The sequence below is a fragment of the Dermacentor variabilis genome, chromosome 4 (assembly GCF_050947875.1).
Source record: "Dermacentor variabilis isolate Ectoservices chromosome 4, ASM5094787v1, whole genome shotgun sequence".
NCBI lineage: Eukaryota > Metazoa > Arthropoda > Arachnida > Ixodida > Ixodidae > Dermacentor > Dermacentor variabilis.
In genome coordinates, this window is record NC_134571.1 from 190641983 (window position 1) to 190663340 (window position 21358).

The following is a 21358-nucleotide window of genomic DNA, read 5'->3' on the forward strand; positions in this document are numbered from 1 at the left end:
ACGTGCTAACGATTGTTTAGTATTGCTGCGGAGCGCGCGAGTCCGAGTAGCACGGTTCCGCGCAGCGCGGCGTGGTTTCGCGAGAAATGTAAAAAAGAGAGGGAGAGCTGGCCCGATAAGCGGAGCAACGCCATGAGCAACGCCAACTTCCGGCTTCACTTTCGCTTTGCAAAGAGTGACGTCAGGGCCTCTCCTGAGTTTCCTTCCTCCGTGCTAAGGACCCTAAAATAATGTACCGCCATTTTGCAGCGACAGTCGTTGCTCCCGTATGTATGACTAATGTGTCGTTTTCAGTTGATAAAGCGGGGGGCCTTAATAGCCTAGTGAAGCGCCTGCCATGAACAGCCGTACCGTGGCGCTGCGTTTCTATTCTCCTAATAGAGAAAGAGTGGTCATGACCCTCTATGGATCATGAATGGCTTTATCCGTGGACTTTATTGAGAATAGCACAGCAGCGCCCCTAGGCGACTTCTCACCGTATGAACTCCTTCGTGCGTGCGACCCTCTTCAATGTATTCGCTTCTAAGCTTTCGCCTCACTGTCGTCACTCGCGGAAAGAAGTGCAAAATTTAATAATTTGCTCGATCTCCGTTTGTCATCAGAAATTTCTAGCATTCAAAACGAAAACAGATACTTAAAGAAATAAAAATGTTCGTTATTCTATTGTGGTGTTTTAACGTATTCGTTTGAGTCAAAGTGTAGGTGCAAGAATGCGCCGCATGTACCCTGTTCGCATTCGATGGAGGATAGAAAGATTGTGCCCGAAAGAGGAGGAACGCCCTTGACGCGCCCGGGAAAGGCGTGGCAAGCGGCTCACGGCAAGTCTCTAGACAGACAGCGGGACAGTCACGGTATTGCTAAGTTGTGATAATCCGTTGATAACAATACGCGGCGCTGGCGCGTTTCGTTGTGCAGCGTTCTGCGCTTGAAACGTGGAAGCAGCGTGCAGTGCAGGATGCGCTCATGTTGTCACACGCGGCTTTTTGTCTACATATTTTTTTGCCTCTAGCTTTTGCGCATTCCGCGCTATCACCGTTCACTGACTGCCGTCGAGCAAACTCGGGTAAAACTAAGGTGAACGAGAAACTCGGCGCATCCTACATAGCATGTGAAGGGGTGAGATATTGTCAGGTGGTTATGACGTTGAAGAACACAGTAGCAATACTGTGAAAGACAAAAGTAACTTTTATTGGGCGAACCTGTGACCACAAAAACATGCTACACTTATAGCTCAACGATAGCGGCGAACACGGTCAGCGATCGTCTAAAATCTGACCAGCGGGTCAAGCGCGTCGGCTTTTATACATCAGTCGTCGAATGTTCCAGAGTAATCACTGGGACCCACGTGCCTTCCACAAAGTTCTACATTATTCGCGTCGCGCACACATGCGATCAGATTACGCAAGGTTCGGTCAGAGACAGCGGATATAGAAGCATCGATAACATTCAAGAAACTTCCGATACGTGCAGGCACGTCCTGCGCTGTGCAATAACATTTGTTAGGCGGTAAAACGTGTCGCCCGATAAAGACAAACAAGTATACGTGTCAATATGATGACCCTAGATAGAAGTACTGGAGTCCGAACTAACTGGAAAGCGCGAGAGGACATCGGCGTCAGAGTGTCTGCGCCCAGAGCGATAGACCACACGATTATCATATTCCTGGATTCGGAGGGCCCAGCAAGCGACGCGGCTCGACGGGTCTTGGACGCTAGACAACCAGCGAAGGCCGTGATGATCCGTCACCATGCGAAAGGGTCGACGATAGAGATATGGGCGAAATTTTTAAGAGCCCATACGATGGCCAGGCACACTTTCTGTTACTGAGTAATTGGCCTAAGGTTATGTGAGGGCACGACGGGCATAAGCGAGCATGTATTCGACGTTAGTGTTCTTATGTTGTGCGAGCACTGCACGAAGTCCGACACCACTGTCCTCAGTATCAAGTTTGGCAGTAGCGCTTGGATCAAAATGGCGGAAGATTGGCAGACATGTAAGTAGGCGGAGAAGGGTTGTGAAGACGTCTTCAGAAGCTTCCAACCAAGTAGAAACATTATTGTCGCCTTGGAGAAGTTGGTTTAGGGACGCGGTCACAGTATCAAAATTCCGAACGAATCGTCGAAAATAGGAGCATAGGCCAATAAAGCTGCGTAGTGCTTTCAAGTTAGTGGGCTTCGGAAATTCGGAAACTGGCCGAAGTTTAGGAGGGTCAGGAAGAATGCCTTATTTAGAGACAACGTGGCCTAATATAGTCAGTTTTTGAGCTGCAAATAAGCACTGTTTCAAGTAAAGCTGGAGACCAGCATTCGGAGACAGGTCGAAACTTGATGTAAGCGGAGAAGATCGATCGGAAAGTCTGGGGAAAAAACGACAACGTCATCCAGGTAGCAGCTACAAGCAGTGCCATAACGCAAAGCTGTTACAAACTTTTATATTCTAATTCTGCAATCATTCCTCACATCAGTGCTTGGTCAGAAAATTTTTGGGCCAGCCACACTCCGCCTGTCTCCCACGCGACGTGATGAAACCGCGAAACACATCTGAAATAATTTGTGCACACTGATTATGCATGATTAAATTGAATGAAAGAAGAACAATTATTTCTGATTCGACGCGTTCTTCGCCATATGACTCCGCCATTGGTAAAACGTTTTCGGGCTGCCCCCACTTCGCCTGTGTGTCCTGCGACGTCACAAAACCGCGAAAACTCACCAAATGACGTGTACGCCCAAAAGATGCATCAATATGCCGAACAAAACTGGATTTTTTACCGAATAGCTGGAGACTACCCCGTACCGAAAGGAATAGAAGATGACTGCCCGCCGATCACTCTGGCACTAGCTACTCGGACCGGCCGGGGAGCCTAGATCTATTTGCGCATAATAAACATTTTTCTGAGGCTGAATAACGTTATCGAACTCTTTCTGCACTTGTACGACATCACTTTGCCAACTCATTTGCGCATTTTGTCACGAAAAGACAATTGAAGATGTACCCGGCGTCGGCGAGACAGACAGTTGTACAAGATGGCGTACACAAAACTCAAGCTGGCGTCCTCAGCCTCTGCTTCTTCTTCTTTAGCCCCCACCTCGTGCCGAGCGCGCGTTCAAGTCACTTCTTTTTCAGCGCTGGCGCGTGACAACTAGCGGCAATATAAACATTTTTCCGAGGCTGAATAACGTTATCGAACTCTTTCTGCACTTATAAGACATCACTGTGCCAACTCTTTTTTGCAGATGGTCCGTGTGGTGGCTGTTTGAACGTTCCGTTGCACGGCGCCGCGATTTTATATCGGCAATCGCAAGCTAAATGAGGAGAAGCGGGCAAATCACAGACGCTGGTACCGCCATACTCATCCAGTCATCTACTTTCACTGTGCTGGCTCGGCCCTATCGAGCACCTCTCCACTTAAGCGTGCTCCTCGCCTCTTTTCAGCCCATTGTATAAGAAAGTCTGCTCAATGCAGGCAACGCTATTCGCTTTGCAAGGAAAAAAAAGCGACTTCCTATAAACGAGGAGCGCGTCCGATTGGGCTTTCCAAACAACGCTGCGGGTTACCGTCCGGTGCTTGCGTCGGTGCTTACATAAATTTGACGTCAGGAGATTGGAATAAAAACAGACTGGAATAGTTTTACTTTATAGGGCCTAAGTATGCGACTTCAGGCCGCGCAGGATGTCGTCCATGTTGTGTTCAAAGGTGGCGGGCGCGTTGCACAGACGGAAGAATTACAGTTAATTCATACAAGCCATCTGGTGTTACAAACACGGTTTCGGAACAGTCAGCGTCAGCCATGGGAACCTACCAGTAGCCATAGCGGAGATCTAAGGAGGAAAAACATTCAGCTCCTTGCAAACATTCAAGTGCGTCATCGATATGTGGCAACAGGTGTGCATCCTTTCGGGTAACCTTGTTAAGTCTTCGATAATCAACGCAAAATCGTATGGCTCCGTAATTTTTTTTAAACTAGGATGACTGGAGATGCCGAGGGACTACTAGAAGGCTGGATGACACCATGTTTGAGCACATCGTTCACCTGATCATCGATAACGCGTCCTTAGGTCGCCGATACTAAGTAGGAACGCTGTCGAATGGGTGCATGGCGCCCAGTGTCGATAGTGTGAGAAACAGTCGTTGTGCAGCCGAGTGATGTTGCTTGGTAGCCAAAAGAGGAAGAGAAGCCTTAGAGCAAGTCAAGAAGTTCGTCCCACTGCGTCGTCATAAGGTCACTGGCAATAGCTGGTGTAAAAGAATGTGGCAGTGACTGAGAAGGCGATGCCTTGAAAGTGGCAAGATGAGTGGACTTGCCCATCGTGTCAAAAATATAAGGTGACGCCAGTAGTTTTCTCTGCCAAGGCCCTCACGGCGGCGTAAAGGTAATCGAACCATCGGTTCGGCCGATGGTTTTACACGCGCATAAAAGGGGCACCAGTTTTGAACTCGAGGACGGCGAACGGCAGTGGTAGTGATCGGTGGCGAACTAAGAGTTCAAACGGTGCGAAGAGTGCTGTGGCGTCATCTACAGAGTCACAACAGATACTGACAAGAACAGAAGACCAGGCAGGTATAATGGCGTCTTCTGAAACGGCGATGTTGCGACGGCTTTGCGACGATATTGAAACGGCGATTTTGGACCCTGTGGTTAGCGATAATTACTGCCGAAAACGGAAAGAGTTAGATTTCGGCGGGGGCACAGTCGATGATCGCACGATGTGTGGTGAGAAAGACCCAACCTATTATGACGTTGTGTGAACATGATGACAAAACGGTGAATTCAATGACCTAAAGGACCTCCTGAATGACGACACGAGCGGTGCAGGCACCGGATGGCTCGTCGTGCTGCGCGCTGTCAGTCCGAAGGGATAGTCCAGACAGCGGCGTCGTCCCTTTTCCTATTGTGCAGCAAATAAGAGCATCTATTGCTGAAAGTGCAGCGCCGACGTCAACAAGTGGTATCGTCAATGTTGCGTCTATTGTGACTTCAATAACGTTTTTCGGGGAACTGTTAAATCTTATACATTTCGCCGACACCGCAGTTGTCGCCTGCTGAACTGCGATTTTTAATTTTCGTGGCGCAGAGGGCTCCGCCGACGGCACATGGGGAAAAGAGAGCGGCGGCGAAGAGAATGTGAACGGCGAACGAAGAATGCGGCCTTGACGGTAGGAGGAGCTTCCAAGCTGACCGAATAGTTGCGGGGTTGTTGGAAACGTAGCGCATATGAACGCACATTGGTGGAGACGTTCAGTGTAAGTGGGCGAAATTTATGTGCCACGTGTCTAGCACGGCCACATTGAAAACAAATCGGACGGATGTTTTCCGTGTTCTAATGGTCTTGAGGTCGTGCATACTGCACCCCCGGCGGGGTGGGAGGGGCTACGGGCGGGGGCGAAGGAGACCATAGGTCTGTGGTGCAGGTCTCATAGCGACTTCGGCGTACGTCATGGGGAGCGGCAGTCGGAGCCTGCTGGAGAGAAAGCGGAACGTGGTCGCCTACCTGCTCCTTGATGACGTATTGGAGAACTCGACTGGCCATGTGTAAGCAGTATCAGAGAAAGCTCACGAGCAGCCTCTTCACGGATAAACGCGTTAATCAGTAGCAGCAGCGAAGGTTTATCTGGTGCAACAGCCAAGCTCGACATTGAAGAGGCCTGAGGAGGTGATTGGCGGGTGGCTACGCGTTGTTTGCGTAGTCCATCAACACTTTGATAGAGACTGACGAGTTCAGACACTGTTGCTGGATTTTTCGCCTACATCTTAGGCGTCGTCTTCAATGCCTTTTAAAATATGCCTGATCTTCTCGGCATCGACCATTGTGACGTCAACGCGATTACAGAGGTCTACAACATCTGCTAAGGGTCTGCCCGCTCGATTGCGCACGACCACGCAACCGTAGCTCGGCGCGAAGCGTACGAACGGCGGGGCGCCCTAATACCTCCATCACGTTAGTTTTGAAGGCTGCCCACGTCGTGAGATCACGCTCCTGATTGTGGTGCAACACGCTCGCGACAGCGCTCAAATAAAACGACACGTAATTGAGTATTTTGGTGTCATCCGAGTGGTTGTGGATGCTCATCTGGTCGTAGTCAGCAAGCCAGTCTTTTACGTCACGGCCTTCTGTACCGCTGAAGATGGAATGGTCGCGTTGACGCAACGGGTCAGGCCAGACCACGGTAATCAACGGGGCAGCGGGCTGTGGTGGTCTTACTTCCGGCATTATGAAGACGGGTTGAGGTGTCCGATTGCGAAGTGACATATTTTCTGTTGTACCGAGCAGCTCCACCAATTGTTAAGGGGGTTTATTCGGGTCGTAGAGTAGCAGTGATAAATGTAGCACCAGCAGGTAGGGTGCAGCGAGGGAGCGAACTGGGTACGAGCACTCGATGGCAAAGGGACTTTTCAGCGTGCCGATCTTCGACATATGGTATTTTAGAGCGCAGCTCTTTGGCGTCCGTTCCTGGGTTTCGCGTCGTCGTCGGCCTCGTAACCAGCTCCGCCCCCCTTTCATCCCCCCAGCGCTAGCAGCGACCGACTGATACCGCTGGATGCCGCTGACGCCGCTAGAGAGTCAAGATAACGTGACTGCATAGAACACCGTCGCCGCCATGCAGAAAGAGGAGGAAAGGGTCCCCCCCCCCCCCTGTTCTTGTGTGGCGGATAGGGTGCTCTTCAGTTGCCGACGCGCCGGTTATTCGTTGTCCCTGAAACCAACTCCGCAGCTGGGGTTGACTCACTATCGGCGTCAGCGGCATCAGTCAGTCGCTGCTATCTCTTCCCTCCTCCCTTTATCGTGTTGTCCGCTTGCTGCGCGCGCTTCTGCCCCCATCGTTTGCCGCTGGGTGTACACGCCGCCCCCCTCCCCCCTCTTCCTGCGAGTCTCCGGTTGTCAAAGCGCCGGCTCGAACTTAATTCCTTTCTTCGCTCCTCCTCCAATGCAACCCCTGTGCGGTGGCAATCAGAGAGCCTGATCGGTGGCGGCGGATCTGTATATGTGCACCGCCCGAGCCGAAATTGCCGCTGCCGTTCGCCCTGTGCGGTGGCAATCAGAGAGCCAGATCGGTGGCGGCTTGACATAAAGACAAACAGCAATTTCCTAACACTTATGCGGGAGAACATCCCGTTCCTCTCGCTCGTAACGCGTCCCACGGCTGTGACAACCTCGCGAGGCACTTGTATAGATCTCGTCTTTGAGAATCAAGCATTGGTGTACCAAGTCGAACATACATCAGTCTATTTCTCCGACCACAAAGCTTCCTTCATGACTGTCAAGAACTGTTAGTGGAGTCTTTGTTAAAGGAATACGTGTGAAAAATAAAAAAAAAGTTCTGTGATAGTGCATATATGTGTTGCTCGATTTCTTTGCCTCAATCTATCGAAAAGGTGAAACAGCTTATTTGCTGCGCTCAAATTTCGCATTAGGAAGTAACGTAATCGTCGGTAATTTTTTTTTTATAACTCTCAATATGCCGGAGCGCGTTGCACAGCATAGCTTCACAGGCAATACGAAAATGTTACCACGCGCTGAGTTAAATACATCTGACCACGAAGCAGCTGAGGTAGCAGTCGTAATGCAGGCGACAGGTAGGTCGGTCATGCTTTGAGGCAGTTGATGAGGCTAAACCGAGTCAATTTCCTCAAGCAGAACCAGACATTCACCACGGAATAAAGTTGCTGGTGAAGACAACCAATTAGCAACATGAATGGCTGGCAAAAATTTTCAGTTGTGAGAACGGCAAAAGGAATCAGCCAGCTTTTGCCAGAAAGGAAGTCTTCGGAGTGTGAAAACGGAGCAGTAGAATAGCCAGCAGAGTCACAAGAGAGAGGCATGAGAGCGCATGAGAAAGGAGGTATGTCGGTGTTTGCAGCGACGATCACTCGGAGAAAATGGAAGAAACACGAATCAGATGGGACATCACACATCGGTGATAACGCAAGTTCGGTACGCGCACAGTCAACAAAAGCACGATGCGTGGAAGTCCCAGCCCAGAATGACGTCGTGTGAGCACGGTGATGAAAAGAGGACAGATTCAACGCCATGCTGACTGACCAGCCAAGCCGTGCACGACACGGAAGGCAGGACGTGGTGCGCGGTTGCCGTACGCAGAGAGACGTCATAAAGCGGAGTCGTAATATTTCTCAACTCGCGACATAGTTCCCCACTGAGCACAGGGACAGCAGCTCAGGTATCAACAAGCACTTGCAGAGCGATACTCTCAACATGCACGTTCGTCTCGTTAGCAGTAAAAAACCGAGGCTTTGAAGTTCTTCACACGAGCGCATTTCTTGCCTCGGGTAGTGCGACGGCCAGTTTTTCACTTGAACGGACTGGGGTCGACGGAGCATAAGGGAAGGAAAACGGCGACGTCGCGGTGGCGACCGGCAAGTGCCGAAGGTGCGTTGACCTGACGAGATATGTAGCTATAGATTTAGGCGCTGGGCCAGACAAAACTGGATGTGGTGGTGGCTTAGGACTAGCATGGCCTTGACTTCGGTAGCTGTCGCGTGTACCCGCCGTGGTTGTTCAGTGGCTATGGTGTTGGGCTGCTGAGCACGAGGTCGCGGGATCGAATCCCGGGCACGGCGGCCGCATTTCGATGGGGGCGAAATGCGAAAACACCCGTGTGCTTAGATTTAGGTGCACGTTAAAGAACCGCAGGTGGTCAAAATTTCCGGAGTCCTCCACTACGGCGTGCCTCATAATCAGAAAGTGGTTTTGGCACGTAAAACCCCAAATATTATTATTATTAGCTGTCGCGTGTGAGGAAGTTGCGGCGATAGCAAAAGCGTGCTACATGGCCAGGATGGTGGCAGAAATAGCAGACTGATCTGGTGTCTGCAGTGCGCCAAGTATTTGCAGGCGGTGGGTGCTCGCGCCACATAGGAAGAGCTTGGTCGTTCCCTTGGATATGTGGCGAATGAAGCGCGAGGCCTGGCTGCGATTTCAGCCTAGGTGAGAGGTGCGTAGACATGTGAATTCTGTTGTGAATTAACCAGTGGGGATTAGGCAGCGCCTCGGAAACTTGCTCTTAGATGACCTGTCGAAGCGCTGGAGCGAGCGGTTGCGTAGACTGCGGAACGCAGGGTACAATGAATAATTGTCGTGCCACTTCCTCGCGAACATACTGCTCTACTTGCGGCAGTGAGGAGGTGTGGTCACGAGACACATCACCAACGGCGAGAGCCGAAATGATTGCTGCGTGAAAGTTAGAGCTCTGCGTGGAAATGTGCTGTTTCGGTGGCTCGTCGTCCCTTTGGCAGAGCTGAATCACGCCGGCGGCCGCTTGAGGGTTTCTGGAAACGAGCATGTGCAAGGCGCCGTCCTCGATTCTTTTCATTATTTGGCTGACTTCATTACCTTCCGGCATGGCTGGGTTGATGCGGCGTCAAAGATATAAGACATATTCAATGTAGGCTGTTGTGGGTAGTGTGAAAAAAAAATGCTTCGTTCATCCTCGGTTTTTATCCCCTAACAGCATCGCCAGAGCAAACTCTTGATCAGGCGAAACTAACGAGCATGGGCGCATTGTATTGCACACGGAGAGGGCATATTGAGAAAAATCTCATTATTATCAATATTTCTAAGGTGTCTTTTAATTTGCCTTATCCATGGAGAACCTTAAGCTCTAGCAAAAAGACTACCGATTCAAGCACCAGAAAACAAAATGCACTTTAAATATGAGAAAAGTTCGCATATGCTGAACAGTCAAACATAGGCCCACCTATCCCACAAAGATCGGACCACAAAAATAGGACCACTTATCGAAATGTAGACCAGCCTTTTGGGGCACCTTATTCCTGTCTGTAACTTTCGCACTTATCTTTCACACTTTCACACATATTGCCAGTTATCATACTGGCATGCAATGTGCCAAAAACGAGAGGAAAGGGGGTTAACCGAGGGGCCCGATTTTTATTAGTCATATCATAAAAAGCAAACAAACGCTCACACGAAGCGGAACATAGGGGTAATTACTTGTGCTTAATAAACGAAAGAAATAAATGACAAATTAATAGAAATGAAACTGCATGAAAAAACAGCTTGCCACAGATGGAGAACGCTATGACAGCGTGATAACTGCAGGAATTCTTTTTGCCAGTTTCATGCTCATGTAAGTAGACTAAGATAAATACCAATATAAAGACGTTACCAGAGCAGAATAAAATACGGCATATTTACATAATCATATGATACATGTATGACATGTGATTATACATTAGTTGAAGGTGGCTAAACAGCTTAATTATAGATCAACAAGTGTCCAGAAATAAGCACGAAACACTATAGCATATTAAGTGAGCACAGCGAAGGAGCGTGGCACGGGAATACTTTCTATGCCACGTGGTCACATTCGCAAAACCCCGGTCCCGTCAGCGGCTGCACTTCGAGGCCTCGCCTGCGAGAGAAGGAAAAAAAAATAAGAAAGCGTACTTAAGATGCGCACATGCTGCAACAACTTTCTTCCTTGATCAATGTGCATCTTCCAAATATAACGATATCCATGGACAACATATTTTTGCAGCAACACTCCCACGATATTCGATGGGAAATCCAGATCGGAAATAATGCGACGTATTGCATATTTTACTTTGAAACTATTGACTCTTTCATCAAAAATATAAAAGAGCCGCATTAGTTAAAAATTTTTACATGTCAGTGAAGCATCTCAAGCGTTGGGTGAATTCTGAGGTTTTCCGTGCCATCTTAAAAGTACAGCTGTTGTCTATCGTACTTTTGTGTGCACAGCACAATCGCGATCAACATTATGATGCAGTGAATTCTATACGCAGTGACACTGTTGACTTCGAGTACTGGAACTGCAATGTGACGAAAGCCCCCACGTAATGGATGTTTTCCTTGAGTCCGAAGTCAGAAGCCTTGTAAATGCTACCTAATTTATACTTAATTCGCTCAGTTTCAGTCAGTACAATATGTCGCGCGTGCATTATCTGGTAAGCCAGCCATGGATGAATGATAGCCGATCAGCACATACCAGCTTCCAGGTTTCCTGACGTAGACATAACTTTCTAAGGACTGGAATAGTGTCACTTTCTAGCTGTTTTTCCCTACATAAAGCTTCAATCTTGTATAAAAGATTCGCCTGTTCGGCAACCTTCGTTTCACGTCCGCGTTCTGCAAGGCCTAGAAAGAAACGCAAGGAAGAAGCTTCGCTTCGTAAAAGACCGCCATTGATTTGTTAATATTTGGGTAAAAACTGCACCCTTTTTCCAATATCAATAGTTATCTTGTATTTTTTTGCGAAACATGCCATCAGGGGTTATAAAAAAGGAACTATCGAATGATGATCACAGCGCGCCTGATATGTCACTGCAAGGCTGGCTATATTAGTTTCGTCAGCACTAAAGAATCAAGGCTGCTTCATAAACTGGCACTGCGCATGCGCGGTGGAGCTGGTGTCAGTCCAAACAGTGCTTCGGCAATAACTCCGCTGACCTACGGAGTTGCACTGGCCTTGTTTATTCTTTCTCAGCCATCCGCCATGGTACGAAAAGCGCAGAATGCTAAGAAAAATATCTCTGGCGTCTGTGTGCAGTCTATGGTATGCTACCTGAGCATCCGACAACGCTGCTCCTGAAGTCTGGTCATGGCGGTGTTCAGGTCTGTTGTCAGATCCTTTGGGCTCCAAAGTCTCTCCGCCGCCAGTGATGCCGCAGGCCTTCAAGGGACAGATATTATAGTGTTTAGTTTTATGCTCGCTCCCTCAGAGACAGATATATCGCAACGGAATAGCATCGCACAGAGAACAGTAGTGATATGCTGCAGACAACTTACGCACCGTAAAAACACTCAGCGCACAGCGACGGGTTAATTCCCATTACCATGAATGCCAATCTGCTCAATGTCTTAAGCAGTAGCCATCCTCATTATATTTCATTTATTCCGCTAAGTTAATGTGAAATAAAACAAGTATTATAAGGCAAGAGAGCGCAAGGTAATACGAAACAGGGTGCGGTCTCAGGCACCGCGTCTCGGACAAATGTATGCGACCGTTCTCGGCCACGGCGGCTTATTTGGCAGTTACAGGCAGAGAAAGAGAGAGAGAGAAACCTTTAATGAAAGGCAGAGATTTTCGTCGGCGTAGAGAGGTCGCTGACATGGTGCTCTACGCGAGGACAGGAATTGGGGAGAGAAGGAGAGACGGAGAGAGGCGCACAAAAAGGAATAAGTTAAAAAATTACAGATCCCACGCACTGGGGGAATCGATGTAAGCGGAGCTTTCAGTGCTGCATGCTTTGATTGACGATAATAAGGGCTGATGGTGACGGCTAAAGCCTAATTTATACAACGTTTAGGCTAACACGAGAGTGGTGAGTTGATGTTACACGTTACCTTGCGTTCACCACTGCTGTTTGTCTGCGTAGTACACAGAACACACAGGGACAGGTGTTTGCGGCGTTGTTGCTTGTCATATTTCATAACCTCTGAGAGGGTTGAGCGTTGTCATTTCCTCACATGGCACATCGCATTCTGGCAGAAGTATCAAACTGGAATTGGATTGTGGGGCTGCACGTGCCAAAACCACACTCAGATTTTGAGGCAAGCCGTAGTGCCGGACTCCGGATTAATTTTGATACCATGATGTTCTTTAACGTGTTCCAAAAAATAAGTGCACGTGCGTTTTCTATTTCATCTCCGTCGAAAAGCGGCTGCCGCGATTGGGAACGAATCCGCGACATCTATCAATACCATCGCTGTAAAGCTAACGCGGGGGGCACAGAAGTGTTGATTTGACGGTCAACCGCTTCGGTATAGTGTCTCCTGGACCCTGCGGTGCGCATTAATTAATGCGGCTCTGCTTCTGCACGCACTGCCTCAGTTGTCCGCTTGACATACTTGCATGGCGTTTATTTTTCAGAAATAGCAGCAACGTAGTGTACCGTACGTTGAACTTAAGCTTATCCTGTTTCCCCGCAACTACTGTCGTATTGCAGTGGTATTTCCTTGCCTTCTGACGTCACCTCCCCCCCCCCCTCTCTTATATAGGAACTGCCTCTTCTCCTCTTCTTCCACTCTCTACAGTTCTATCTGCGTCCCCTCTGGCCTCGTACGTTAGTAGAAAGAGAAGCGCTGCAGTTTCTGCGATGCTTCTGAGGGGAATCACAGGCAATTACAGCTGTCAAGCGGCTAATGTGGCGACGGCCAGGGAGTTTCACAAAGCATTGTCCACATTCGACGCGGTGGGGTGAAAGCGAGTTTCTCCCGTCACATTTCCTCTCTTACTCGCGCTTGTCATTTATATACACGTTCTGAAACACCCCCCGAGGCGGTGTGCGTGACAGCAGGCTAAAGGAGCAGCACAGCAGTGGGAAAGTCGAAGGAATAGGCAAAGAAAGCTTGGTTTTAAAAAGCTTCGCTTAAAACAAATTGGCCACTGAGTTTTCTAACTTATGGGCAACGGCGTGCTATGGTAAGGTCCTTCAGTGTATGCACCGTCCTACAATCAGGTGACAGGATTCGTTGCGTGAAAGGTGCATGAGGGTGACAGAGTAGAACTAAAGTTTGTCGAGTTGACCAATGTTTTCTAAGTATGTGAATAAAAAGTTCATCGCACGCCTCTGTTGTATGAGGCAGGCTAAAGGGCCTAAGACACCGTCAAGTGACAAAGGTCTTTGTGTAAGCGAATGCATGCAATGCTCATAGAACGCACGCTCGTCAGCATACGCTCGACACTCAAACAGGATATACCCCATAGTTTTAATTAAACCACAGTTGTTGCAATGTGGACTTGTCAGTTGACCGAAAAGGTACCGTAAGCCGTTTTCGTAGGCGCTGTTCAGGCGAATACGATGATTAATTATCAAATGGCGAGGAATGTTGGATGGGAGTCTGGATCTGAGATTTCTGTCGATTGAGTAAAAGACATGGTAATGTTGGGTCGGCAAGCTCCATAGCCTGTCCTTTTCTTCCGAAGCAAATCTTTTAGCTAGTTGGGAAGCATCAGATCTAGTGAAATAAATCCGCTTATAGTTTTGGTGTTGAAGACCTTTGCAAGGCGCTTCATTACTTTTTAGTTGGCCAGAATACCGCAATGAGCAGTTATCTACTGAAATTTCATACAGTGGCCTGATGCAATGGCCAAGTGATGAAAGTACGCAATGTAGAAAGAAACAGGCTGATTATTTCTTTTTTTTTTTTGACAGACGGCACAATGTTTGTAGTGCTCCCTTAGAGCCAGGTAAAATAGCCCATTGATCAGGTACTCGGCGCAATATATAGAGGACCGCTTCTCCGATGCCGTAAAGCTCTGTTGTCGTTGAAGATGTTCTCCGCTGCAGGTTATCAGCTGCACTTGTCTTGTCGAGTGTACAAAATACCACAGGAGCAAGTCTCCCGAGTGGTTGTGGCATCAGTGTAGATGTGGGTGTGCTGAGTATATTTGTCGGCTAAGTAGAGGAGAGTGGTCTGCAGGAGTGCCGCCTGTGGCATGCGACTATTTGTCCCATTTACACCCTGTACAAACTGGTCTATATCTAGGGGCGAAAGTGTAGAGGGAAGAAAAGTCGGAGACAGTAATTTCTGTGGCTGAATAATCGGAGGAAGGGCCAAAATTTGTACAGCTTGGCCAAAGCCAGACTTAACGTGGGTTATGTGGACAGGGTAAATGAAGTGCTTCTTCCCTTGGAGCACTTGCCCGAGATGGGTACTAATTGTTTCTTGGGAAGCGATTACATCTAGAGGTAGACATCCTGCTTCCGCTACTGTTCCCGACGCTGATGGCCCCTCGGAAGGCCCAGATAAATTCGCAGGCAGTTGTTCCGCGCTGCTTCCAGAGTCCTCTTCTTTGCTGGTGATAATCTCTGAACCACCGGTAGGCAATAGCGCAATGTGCGTTCAATATAGGCTTTTTCGAACAGTACCGTTGAGCGGCAGTTGCATCCCCATCGTTTTCCCGCCATGAATTTGAAAACTTTCGATGCAGCAGCAATCCTCGTACACGTTTTTTTACCTGAGGTGACCAAGAGAGATTTCTGTCTATCACAATCCCAAGGAATCGCTAACACCGTACGTACGGCAGCGGTCGTCTACCGAGTAAGAGCGGTTATTTGCTCATTTTCTTTGTTGCGATTTTTTCTGGCGAGAGGTGAAGATCTCGGGGAGCCAAATACACGGAGAACTTCAGTAATGGTTCTTGAAGTCGCTGTTGATAGATATAGTGCGAACTTGATGCGCTTCAGGTGCAGATATCATCGGCATAGATAGTGATGTGTGCTCCTCGCGGCACGTTTCCTGTTATGTGACCAGGGTGAGATACAACAGGTGCGGGCTGAGTACAGCACACTGGGGTACGCCCTTCTCCACTGCCTAAGACTGTGTAGGTCTGTTCGGAGTACTCATAAATGTTTTCCGTTCTGGTAAATAGCGATTCCGGAACTACGAGGACAGAACCGTTTAGAAAACGTTGTCTATTGAGTTACCCACCGCGATCAGCTAAAGGCATCTATCGCGGACAAATAAAGGGAATTTTTAGGCACGTAGGATTCACGACATAGGCAGCAGAAAGTCCCGTTACGCGCCGCCGAGGCGTGCCAACTGAGTTGCATGCGCGCCTTTTGTGGTCAGGGCGAGCGCAGGGTGGACGTTATTTATGTTATCGTTTTTGACTAAGAGTGGCGCGTTATGAGCTCATAGTCGTGGAAAGATCCGGCGTCGCAGTCTTCCGAGTTTTCGCGCACACACACACACACACACACACACACACACACACACACACACACACACACACACACACACACACACACACACACACACACACACACACACACACACATATATATATATATATATATATATATATATATATATACCCGTGTGTACATAAGACTGAGCAGCTTATCCATTCCTCTCGGCTCGGCCTTCAAAGGAGCGCAAGATGGAGGGGCCCCTGTCTAGTTGCCTTTCCGGTGACAGAAGCGACCAGTTTCCCGCCATTATCTTACCCCTCCATGTTCTAAACTGTCAAAGGCGGCCGAGACGCCTTATACCTAGCCGTGTTCACGGCCGACAGCGCACGTGTGATTCCAGAACTACGAGGTCAGAACCGTTAAGAAATCGTTCTATCTTGAGTTAAGGTAATGAAATCAAGAATTTTTTTAGGCGTGTATGGCCCTCGGGGCTGTACTTGTCGGCGTTAACGTAGCCTCACCGCCTGGGGGAATATCTGATTGAGGTATGTCGAATGCTCGGTTGCCATAGACGGAAGCTTCAATCCCGCTATATAAGCTTTTTTTCTTCCTACGATGAAACTCACCTCCTCTAGCGCAAAACATCTGCAGGCATGGAGTGACGCCTGTCACCGGAAAAAGATGCCCGGAGCGAGTGGGGCTATACTAATTCAGGTACAACCAAATTACGAAGGCCCACTAAGCTTCAACAAGACACTCCCTCACCAGAACAGGAATTGGCCTCCCTGGTGCAGTATTGGGCCACCCTTTCCCACATGGCTCACTCAATTACCCAATGGCCCTCAGTCCCCAGCAGCTGCGGAGTAGCTGACCAAGACGGCGGTCAGACCTGTAACGCTAGGTCTTAGCGCTTAGCACTAGGTCAGACCTGGCACTAAAAATCTCTGGGTCCAGGCAGGCCGTCAATGGAAACTGACCCTTGCAACGTTTAACACCCGAACACTCCCGAGTAAGGCTAGCTTAGCAGGACTCTTTCAGAAATTTCAGACAATGTTTCGGATATCATCGGCCTTAGTGAGATTAGAAGAACTGGTGAGGCTTATACATTGCTGAATAACGGGTATGTCCCCTGCTATATAGGTCGCCCAGATAATAAGCAATACGGGGTAGGATTTATAATCCATAAGGACATAGCGGGCAACAGTGACGAATTCTACAGCATTAATGAGAGGGTAGCTGTGGCCAACACACACTTCGCAGCGCACTGGGCGAGTGCAATATGTCGATATGTGGCCATGCCTCTGCAATTTCTAACACTGTGTTGCTGCCTCGAGGTATTCGGTGACAGGGTAACTAAAGGATCTAAGCGTAACTCGTTGAGGTAAAAGTGAATCTTTGGCGAACTCTAATATAACAGATCGACGAAATGTCTCTTTGACCTTGCCGCCACATTCAAGGGCGTAAGTGGTGAGCCTCCTTGCTCAAACGACGCCTTGGTCGCGTAGACACACTTCTGGTTTTTATTTGAGTAGCTGAGAGGTACGTACATTGTGTATTTTGCCGAAGCTGGTAGTGTATGAATATGGGACACGGGCTTCTATAGTCATGCTAGCTAGCTCAGTTACCGTGAGCAAACGGTTGGCGACGAGCAGTCTTGGCATTCTAACCATCAGGCTGTCGTCCCTGTGAAGGCGATGGCTGAGGCAAAGAAACACTTCTCCTCACTTGCTTTACCCAAACGCGTCGTCTCACAGCTGGGGCCACAGAATGAGAACCCGAGTGCCAGAGAGCTGACGAGTACCACGAACCCAGATGGGGTGTGCAGGTGTGGTGCCTAATCTCCCTCTTCACATACGCAACATATGCTATATCACTTACGTTACACATTTAAAACCGTTTCTCGTTTCCTCACTAATGTCACAGCGCTCATTCCTTTCAAAAAGTATTTAAACGAGAACTATTAAGGCGTCCTATAGGGGCTCATTTACTAAGCATCAATCCAATCAAGCCGGCTTCCAATGAATTCAAAGAAGCATAAAAATTATATCAGTTTTATTATAGGGCATATTAATTACGCGTGGTCGTTAGATATGCGAGTAAGGATAAGAATAATGTCAAGTGGTAGTGACGGTAAAAAACACAGTAGCAATACTGTGAAAGATGAAACTAACTTTTTTGTGGGCACAGGTTTGCCCAACAATAGTTAGTTTCGTCTTTCACAATATTGCTACTGTGTTCTTTACCTCACTACCACGTGGTATCTGGATGAAATCAGATTACAGAAGGTTCGGTGCCGACAGACAGCGGATGCAACCATCGATAACTTTCGAGAAACTTCCGATACGTGCAGGCGCGTCCCGCGCTGTGCGATAACATTTGTTAGGCGGTGAAACACGGTCACGTGATAAATATAAACAACTACACGTGTCAATATGACAGAAAATACAACTACGTCTGCGGACTGGAGCCAGTTGCACAAACATTGTATTGTATTGGGTTTTATGGCGCATACGCAAATCAGGCTATCATGCGCCAAACACATGGTATAATTTATTTCAAAAATTGGGTATCCTCAGCGAAAGTCCTTCTCCGGACAAGGACTCTGAGGAGCCCAACAAATCAAATGGAGACCTCAGCCTTCTTCACAGGACTGAGAAAATGGGTGAGGTGCATCATAAGATGCGTGAAAAACTGGGTAAGAATTTTTAGAATGAGTAGTTATGTGATATATTATATTTCGTTTAGGATCGCTGCGTCTTTCAAAAAACTAAAAACAGATGAAGTTCCTACAAGTGGGCTATCTCCTAAAAGTAGACTGGGATGGAAGGGAATGCGTTCATTGTAAAATACAGTAAAATATTTTTTCCTTAGCCGTTCGAGTTGTGTGCACGAGAATAAAGTTTGATTTACAGTGAGTTCAGTTCCACAAACAGCGCCTAACGTGAATGCTACTCTACCAGTTGAGCTACACGACGGTAGCCCTACTTCCTACCACATTTTTTTGTTAATTAATTATGTCCCATCATGCTAGCCAGCATCCCCAGTAAAATGATCGAATATATACTATCATCGCAGTTTCTTGACTCCATCTCGTTCTTTTCACTGGTATACCACAGCTGTCGTAAATCTCAACTCAACTTTTTCTCTTCACACACAAAATGCACGTAATTTTAGACCGCTATTTGATAGCTGACTGCATTTGTCTCGATTACTAGAAGGCGTTTGATCAACTGTATCGTGAACTACTAGCCTTCAAGCTAAACAAATTAAATATAGATGCTCATCTCGCCAGTTGTTCCGAGTCCTTATTATTGACCGTATTCTGTTCGTTGCATACAATGACACAAAATGTTCGAGCAAGTCAATTCATTTTGGAGTGCCATAGGGGTCCGTTGTATCTGTAATGCTGAACTCTATATATTAACGACCTCCCAAGATGCGTTTAACCATTACTTTAGTTTACTGCAGATGAATTTTTAGACCCACTCTTCTGCTTTGCCTCTCCAGGTCAGTGAGCATGTATTGCAATTGGTCCCCTGAGTCCCCAGTCTCGGAAGAGAACAGTAATTTACAATAGGTAGCGAGACACTGGAAGTGGTAAGGGAATACATCTACTTAGGGCAGATAGTGACGGCGGATCCGGATCATGAGACGGAAATAATCAGAAGAATAAGAATGGGCTGGGGTGCGTTTGGCAGGCATTCTCAGATCATGAACAGCAGGTGGCCATTATCCCTCAAGAGAAAAGTGTATAATAGCTGTGTCTTACCAGTACTCACCCACAAGGCAGAAACATGGAGGCTTACGAAAAGGGTTCTACTTAAATTGACGACGACGCAACGAGTATGGAAAGAAGAATGATGGGTGTAACGTTAAGGGATAAGAAAAGTGCAGATTGGGTGAGGGAACAAACGCGAGGTAATTACATATTAGTTGAAATCAAGAAAAAGAAATGGGCATGGGCAGGACATGTAATGAGGAGGGAAGATAACCGATGGTCATTAAGGGTAACGGACTGGATTCCGAGGGAAGCGTAGCAGAGGGCGGCAGAAAGTTAGGTGGGCGGATGAGATTAAGAAGTTTGCAGGGACGACATGGCCACAATTAATACATGACCGGAGTTGTTGGAGAAGTATGGGCGAGGCCTTTGCCCTGTAGTGGGCGTGACCAGGCTGATGATGATGATGATGCAGATGATGATGATGATGAAGTAGCGTTGCTTTTAAGATTCACTTCTTTGCTGACGATTGCGCTGTAGTTAGTGAAATATAATGACGTGAACGACAGTACCGCCTTACAAAGCAATCTAGATGCTGTTTCTAACTGGTGTAACACGTGGCTCATGGAGCTTAATCCTAATAAGTGCAAAACGCTCCGTTTAGAGTGATTTGGAGTGTTTTCAGAATACTGGAGTGCCTTGCACTGCATGACTCTGGAAACAGTTTTGTTTTTCTTATCGCTGCCTTGGTGTCACATTACCTAGATTGATCTTGCACACCACCAGTACTGTTCACAATTTTAACCGCATGCTAAGTTACCTTTTTCTCTCCAGCCTCTTCTCTCAAATTAATCCTTGACAAAACTTTTATCAGAAGTAAACATGAATACGTGGCCTCTATATGACATCCGCCTAATAGTTAACTTGCTAAAGTAATTGAACTTGCTCAGAATAATGCTGCCAGATAAATCGTTAACAGCTATAACCGCATAGCAAGTGCTACATTCATGAAAAATGCCCTCGAACTGCCCTCACTTGCATCCCACCGCATAATCTTCGGGCCTTCCTTATTTCACAAGATCTCTTACTTTATTCCACACCTCCGATTTGATCTACTTCCCCCGCCCACTTTTATTTCTTGACGCCTTGATCATAGCAATAAAGCCGGTATCAACTCACGTCGCGCTAAAGCTTGCCTCTATTCATTTATCCCACGGACTGTGGGGGGCTGGAGTCACCTTCCCGGAACAATTGCCTCCATACGAGATATTTTTTGTTTCCGAGAATCATTAGCTTGCATTGCCTAGCCAAGAATTTTCATGTACAACCAATAGCTTCATGCAGGAGGTCATTAGCTGTGAATAATTAAGTAATGTTGTATAACCCGGTATTTCAATTCTTTTTCTCAATCCAACCACTCCCCTCCGTAATGCCCTGGTGCCTTGAGGACATAAATAAAGGAAATGAAATGAAAAAGTTAATGTTTAATCAACCTTATATTGTCAACCAGCCCCGCTCTTGTAATTGCGCTGCACCTAAATTTCTGCAACCTTAATGATGGAATCACGTAACGAGAACAAATTTTCTACGCAATATTTGAAAACTCGCACAGCTAGCATGGACTCGAAACGACACTAAGCGACCCGCCACTGTAGCTCGAGGAATATATGGCCCTGTGCGAGCACGAGGCAGTGGTTTTGACTTCCGACCGTGCTGGCCATGCTGCAATTATCGTAAAATACAAGACACGCTCGTGTTTCTAGAGAAAGGTGCATGATAAAAAGCTCAGCGTATCAAAATAAAACTGATTGTGTTTATCTACCTCTTCTTTTTCTTCTTTTTTGTCCGTTAAGAAGCTCTCGTAGCCCATAAGAAACATGAATGCAAAAGTCAATCAATCCACAATGCTCACCAAGTACTGGCTATCAGGTTAGTGCGATCAACGCTATCATCCCAGACACCGACTTCGCCTCCGACGACCAGGGCCTTTTGCTTGGCTGTT